This window comes from Mastomys coucha, unplaced genomic scaffold (genome assembly GCF_008632895.1).
Source record: "Mastomys coucha isolate ucsf_1 unplaced genomic scaffold, UCSF_Mcou_1 pScaffold22, whole genome shotgun sequence".
NCBI classification, from domain to species: domain Eukaryota; kingdom Metazoa; phylum Chordata; class Mammalia; order Rodentia; family Muridae; genus Mastomys; species Mastomys coucha.
Window position 1 is genome coordinate 79289283 of NW_022196905.1, and position 7413 is coordinate 79296695.

The window sequence follows — 7413 nt, forward strand, 5'->3', positions numbered from 1 at the left end:
CCACTTTGTAACCACTCACTAAAAGTTCCTAACATTGCACAATGCATACATGAATTAGAAGATTCTATTGTACCCTGAAAATATGAGCAAGTATAAACTAAAACCAAAGTGGGGGAAATGGATAGTGGTCTTTTGCAAAGCCTTAGGGCCAATGATTGAAAAAAAATCAAATTCCTCTTTAGCTCTCTTTCATTTGTATTCTCTCCTCTCTCTCTCTCTCTCTCTCTCTCTCTCTCTCTCTCTCTCTCTCTCTCTGTGTGTGTGTGTGTGTGTGTCTGTGTCTGTGTCTGTGTATGCACACATGAGTGTATATGTAGAGCCTTGAGGTTGACATGAGATGTCTTCCTCAATAGCTTCTTAACCTTGTTCTGAGAGAGGCTCATCTTCCTGGACCTGGAGCTCACTGATTGAACTGGACTGTCCAGACATGGAGCCCAGGACCTGCCTTTCTTCTTCTGTCTTCTCTTCCATCACAGTCCTGGCTTTTACAGGCAAAAAGCCAGAAACCACTCCTGACCTTTACGGGCAACTCAAGTTTCAGAACTCAGGCTCTGAAATTTGCATAAACTCTTTACTAAGTAAACCATCTACCTAGTCCCTTAGGTTTAAGCTTCTTCTTCTTCTTCTTCTTCTTCTTCTTCTTCTTCTTCTTCTTCTTCTTCTTCTTCTTCTTCTTCTTCTTCTTCTTCTTCTTCTTCTTCTTCTCCTCCTCCTTCTCCTTCTCCTTCTCCTTCTTCTTCTTTTAAGATTTATTTATTATTATATGTAAGTACACTGTAGCTGCCTTCAGACACACCAGAAGAGGACATCAGATCTCTTTACGGATGATTATGAGCCACCATGTGGTTGCTGGGATTTGAACTCAGGACCTTTGGAAGAGCAGTCAGTGCTCTTAACCACTGAACCATCTCACCAGCCCCAGGTTTAAGCTTCTTAATGTTAGTAAACACACGTTGAATTCTGAAAGAATGTCTTTGACATTCAAAATGAAAATTAGCATTTTCTCATCTTCAGAAAGCCAAGAACCTCCCTGACAAAGGAGAGAGGCTACCACTCTTAGGATGGATGGTTAAGCCTCCCTCTTTACCTGGGGTGGACATTTTAGAAGTTGCTTGATCTTTTCTAACCATTTAGTTCAATTGCTAGTGTGATGTGCCACTAGCCCATGTATCAATAAGCGCTATAAAACCTTCCTTTGAGAATATTCCTTCTGTCTATTTGCTGCAAGCATCTTTATTCAGCCCTCATGCTATACGGAAACTTCAATTTGGTTTTTGATTGACATAACCCTTGCACATATTTTTAAGGCACAACCTCATGTTGGGATTTTGGGTTTTGTTTTTATTGAATAAAGGTTAACTCATAGGATACCCATCATCTTAAATCTTTATCATTTCTTTAGGAAGCATTTCTTTCCAAAACATTTTAAACTATTTTGTGACATATAGCACAGTTAATTTCTTACTCTCTACTGTAGCATAGAACTCCAGATTTTTTCCTCTCCCACCTAATTACTGATCATATCTATCTTCATTCTACATTGCATATCTTCTAGTATTGCTATTTTCTTGATTATATGATATCAACATTGTTAGAATCCACATGCATGAGACTACTGAGTATTTGTCTTTCTCTGTCTAGAATGTCTTACACTGGAGTTAATATTCAGCCCTGATACATGATCATATCCATTAGTAAAAAACAAACACAACAGCACATCCACTCATGTGAAGATCAGTGAGAAACTTGGCCTCTCCTTCCACCGTGTGAGTGTTGAAGATCTATCTCAGGGTCAGGCTTGGTGGCAAGTGTCTTCCCAGCTGAGCCATCTTGCAGGGCTCCCAAAGTTTTTAAAGGTACACTTCCCCTCCTGAAAATCCTAACAACTCTATTACCCATAACTGACAGTATGAAACAAGGAGAGCTGGATGAAACATAAACTCAAAGTAATTTCAAGAGGAAAATCTTTCAATTGTTATATAGTAACTTGAAAGGTTTCACTGGAGAATCTATGGAGTATCTAGTATATTACAACAGAAAATGTGTAAAATACTGGAACTCTAAAATTTAAATAATGGCTAAATAACACAATACATTGCTCTGGTTTTCAATATAATCCACATTTTATCGGGCTTTAAGAATGATCGATTGATTTGAGACAGAGTCTGATTTTGTAACCCAAGCCAGCCTTGAATTTCCAAGTAGTTCTGCAAACTAGGTCTCCTCAGAGCTGGAATTACAGGAAGGAATTAGGTCAGGTTTTCAACTCATTTTTGTTTTGCTGGCCTTGAGGGACTGGGGAAAGTGGAAAGTCAAAATCTACTCCAGTCTGAGGTCACAGAGAACCTGAGTTCTGGCTCCTTTGTTATGTAGATTAATGTACCTTAGCCTCTAGTGTGTGCTCTGCTTCTTGGACGGCCCACTGTGATTCTGGTGTACAGTTCTTTTTAGAAGGTTCCACAGCTGCTGCTCCAAGGATTCCAAATAGTTTGTCCGACATCCAGTAACCCACTAATATATATCTTTATTTCTGTTCAAGGAACAGCCTGTCACTGTACCATACATGGATAGACTACCTGTATTATACACTGTGGCATATGTTCAAAAGTTACATTATAGAATGATCAGTGAGGCAGAGTATATTCCCAAGTTTGTTGGTTTTGAAATGGGGGTTTCTCTGTGTAGCCCTAGCTGTCCTGGAACTCTCTATAGACCTGGCTGGCCTTGAACTTAGAGATCCAATTGCCTCTGCCTCCTGAATTTGGGGATTAAAGGCATGCACTACCACACCACCACCACCACCACCACCACCACCACCACCACCACCACCACCACCACCACCACCACCACCACCACCACCACCTGGCTAACACTTCAAGTTTTAACAGACTCATTTATTAATTTACTGATTTATAACTTATCAGGAGGTATTTATGCTGTAATTATTCTCTTTTCAAGGAGCTTGTACCTTTTAATGCAAAACAGTAGCTCAAACTCCTTAAAACTAACTTCCCATCTATGTTTATAGTGTCCAGTTTTCCTCAAAAGCAATTGGTTTGTGTGCTTTCAGTTAGGTCTCAAACATGGAACAAATGGTTGAGGAGCTCCATTTAACATATCAAGGTGGACCTGGCCATCAGGTTCTCCCAGCATCCCTCGGTCCCTCCAACCTGTTACAGTATCCTCCTCTCTTGCATATCTCACTGCTTACTCTGAAGTTCTCCAATCCAGGGCCTGCGCTACCCTTCTCTATATAATCTAGCCATTTTGGTTACCTGTCCTTTTCTTCTACTTTTACTCTTCTGGTTTCTTGGTCTAGCTGTCCCTCCACTCACATGGCTCAAGGTCATTCCACTCTGGACTCTCCCAGGTGTTCCCGCCTCTGACTAAGTCTTGGTTACCTATGAATAGAGGAGTTTATCTAAGAATCATTACCTAGGTAGGAGCAGTCATATACTTCTGTTTTTTTTTTCTTCTTCTTTTTTAAATTTTTATTCACCTTCAAAGTCAACCAAGAATAGCTCAAGTCTTTCACATCCTTTATGGTTTGAACTGTTCCATGTTTAGGAAGGATAATGGGATGGAGGGTTAGATGGTTTTGTTTTCCACTTGGAACGATTAATTGAATGACCTCCTAGTACTCAGAATTGATGACAAAAGAAATAGGCAACTATCTTGTATGGCTCAGTAGGTAGAATCTCTTGTTGCATTTTGTTTTGGTTTCTATTTTCTCTCTTCCTTCTTCTTTCCCTCTTCCATCTCCCTATCTATTACACAAAGCTAAAGAATTACAGCCTGAGCATGTGTATAGTAGAGGATTGCAAAGTCGATCATCATTGGGAGGAGAGGTCCTTGGCCCTGTGAAGTTTCTGTGCCCCAGTGTAGGGGAATGCCAGGGCCAATAAGTAGGAGAGGGTGGGGTGGCAAGCATGGGGAGGGGGGAGGCAACAGGGGTTTGTTCTTGTTGTTTTTGTCTGTTTGTTTGCTTTTTGGAGGGGAAATTGGGAAAGGAGAAATCATATGACATGTAAATAAAGAAAGTATCAAAAAATAGGGTACAAAGCTAAATAAAAATTCTCAATTGAGGAATAGCAAAAAAAAAAAAAAAAGAATTATAGCCTGTTATTTGTGGTCACCTTTGTAAAATAGCGGATTCAATGAAGATTAAAGAAAGGTAAGGTCAGAGCTATCTGGAAAGAAGGCCTGAGGCAAAGGAGACCAGGGCCCCAGAAGAAGCAATGGCAGAGAGGCTGGCAGACCTGAGTCTGCCCAGGATTATCAAGGAGGCACTTCCAGGGGGTGTCAACATCTCCAAGGAGGTCCAGAGTAATATCTCCCTTTGTCTTCATTCCGTATGGAAGGGAAGCATAAGGCTCCCAATGCCAGTGATGTGCTGTTGGCCATAGAAGAGATGGAATTCCAACAGTTCATTACACCACTGAAAGAAGCACGAACAGTCTTCCTGAAACTTTGCTAATGCTTCGACCCTTTTAGACAGTTCCTCGGGAGTGGTGACCCAACCATAAAATTGCTTTTGTCGCTACTTCACAACCATAAGGTTTCTACTGTTATGAATCATAATGTAAGTATTTGATATGCAGGATATCTGTTGTGTGACTCCTGGGAAAGGGTCAACTCAACCCACAGGTATGCAGGCAGGAGCAGAAAGGCAAGAAGGAAGCTTCTGAGCAAATGAAGGATAAAAACAGGTTCTGCGAAGAAAGAGAAGGGCAGGAAGGAGACAGGAAGATGAAGACGGCTGGAGGAGGGGGACAGGATGAGGGAGAGGAGGAAGGAGTACACAAGTTAACTGAGAATGGACAGGCTGTGGCACAGCAGAAGTGACCATCCTCAGATGTAGCACAGGTGCCTGAGATCAAAAATAACCTGACCAGAATGATCAAAACCATCACTTCCCAGACTCAGAGCTTCTAAGTAGAGAAGCCTTCTTTGCTTCATCTGAAGGTTATGATTCCTTATATAAGGTTCCAAAACTCGCTGAAGGAAGACCCCCAGACGCTGGTAGTATGCAAAAACAGAGTGTTTTATTCTGCAGAAACAACCAGCATATGAGGGTCAACCGTTCTTTGAAATAGTGACCCCAGATAAAGGCACGCAGGCCTTCTTATAGGGAACTGGGGGAACTCTCTAGAAGGATTAGGTAATCTAAAATTTCATTGGTGAGTGCTAAGGGGTCACAGGTGATCAGTGGTCTACATTCCTATCATGAGTGCTCAATCATGTGATGAAATAGGGCTGTCTAGCGCAGATGGCCCATTCTGAGATAAGATATTTCTCCATTTTTGTGGTTATCCCTTGACTGGTTTTGGGGGAGAGGGTTTTAAGGGTTTTATGATCTTGTTCTGGATTTTGTGGTCTGTTCCTAGAGCTGGTTGGTGTCTTATAACCTAGTTTCTGGGACTTATGGTCTATTCTTGAAGCTGGTGCCTCATGGACTCTTTTGAAATCAGGCCTGGTCCTCTAAATGGAGATAAGTGGGGTCCTTAAATGGGGGCAAATGGGGTTTATATTGTTCTTTCATTTAGTATAAGGGATTCTGAATTACTACATAGTTACATATCTCTTGTTTACTTAAGTATCTGGCTAGCTAGTTTTTAATCCCATTTCCAAACTGACCCTCCTGAGAAGTAAATTCCTCGGTGCCTGCTGTGCTCCAGGTCACAGAGACACTAAAGGCCTGGTCACTCTAAATGTGATGATCATGGTAACTTTGTTTGACTGTACAATATTTGACAATAGGTATTAATGGTCAGAATGGTTGTGCTTCAGGAAATGACAAAGAAGCCTCGGGAGAATAATGAAATCTCTTCACTGGCTCATAGCATTACTTGTTTGGGTTTTCTTTTTCTACACTTAATAAGCTTGCAACCCTTCCTTATTGTCTGCAGGGGTGACTGAACTCCTGTGTCCTACACTGTAAAATTCTCAGTGTTGGTCTGAATCTGTTGGGAAAAAAAATGTCAATCTCTTAAAAACAGGTGCCTTAATCTTAGAGGCAGCTCAGTAGGATTCACTGCCACCTCCTGGCAGGTATAACATGTCAAACTTTCTCTTTCTGTAGTCCATCTCCCAGATTTGCAGCCGCTGCTTTCATTTCCCTGAACTCAAATTGCAGCCTTTATTTCCTGTAGGCCTGGCTTTTCTCCTCTCCATTTCTCCCTTGCCTCTGCCTCCAGGCCCCACTTTCTCTTCCTTTTACTTATTTTGCCTTCCAGTGTAGGAACTTTAATAACCTATGTAAGATCCCAAGGAGCAAGTTGCTGAGATTCCTTAGTCCTAATCTCTCATACTTTAAAAGGAATTTTGAAAATACCTCTGAGCCTGAACATAAACATCATGGTGCTCGACACTCTGGCAACACAGCCACCATGCTGTGGGTTCAGAAGTATCTGCTGGTCTATCCTTTCCCCCATGTACTTGGTTTAGTTGAACACTCGAGGCTGGCAGGTAATATCAACCTTGGACACTGTTAACTCGTGGAGGGAAAACAGTGGAGACCTTGTTGAAAGAGGCTGGAGACAGACCACTGAGAAGATTTTAGTGCTTCATAAAAATAAAGAACATTCTTTTTTTTTTAAAAAAAAAAAAAAGGTATGGTCATTCATTCTGAGAAAGGATTGTCAACAGAAGATTTGTGGGGGTTGGAGAGAAAGCTCAGCGGTTAAGAGCACTGACTGCTCTTCCAGAGATGCTGAGTTCAATTCCCAGCAACCACATGGTGGATGGCTCACAACCATCTGTAATGGGATCCAATGCCCTGTTCTGGTTCTCAATGGTTGGAGGATCCAGCCCATGGTAGGCGGTGCCATCCCTGGGCTGATGGTCTTGAGTTATATAAGAAAGCTGGGTGAGCAAGCCATGGTAAGCAAGCCAGTTAGCATCGTGCCTCTGTGGGCTCTGCATCAGTTCCTGCCTTTAGGATCCTGCACTGTTTGAGTTCCTCTTGTGACTTCCATTAATGATGAACAGTGCTGTGGAATAATCCTTTTCCTCCTCCTCAATTTGCTTTTTGGTCATGGTGTTCTGACCCAACAAGAGAAACCCTAAGACACTCACCTTTGATGGCATGCATCCTCCTTCTAGGATTCACTTTACACCCCTAGCCCATAAAGTATCTGGCAGATTAGTATGGCGGTAGGATTTAAAATACAGTTTTCTGAGTTCAAAAATGAGTTTCTTTGCATATATATTTATGCATGTATGTATATAATTTTTTTTTCCTGAGACAGGATTTATCTGTGTTGCCCTGGCCATCCTAGTACTCACTTTGTAGATCACCAAGCTGCCTTCTAACTCACAGAGATCTGCCTGCCTCTGCATCTGGAGTGCTGGCATTAAAGGCATGTGCCATCTTGCTGGACATAAATTTCATCTTTAAAGGTGGACTTTCTT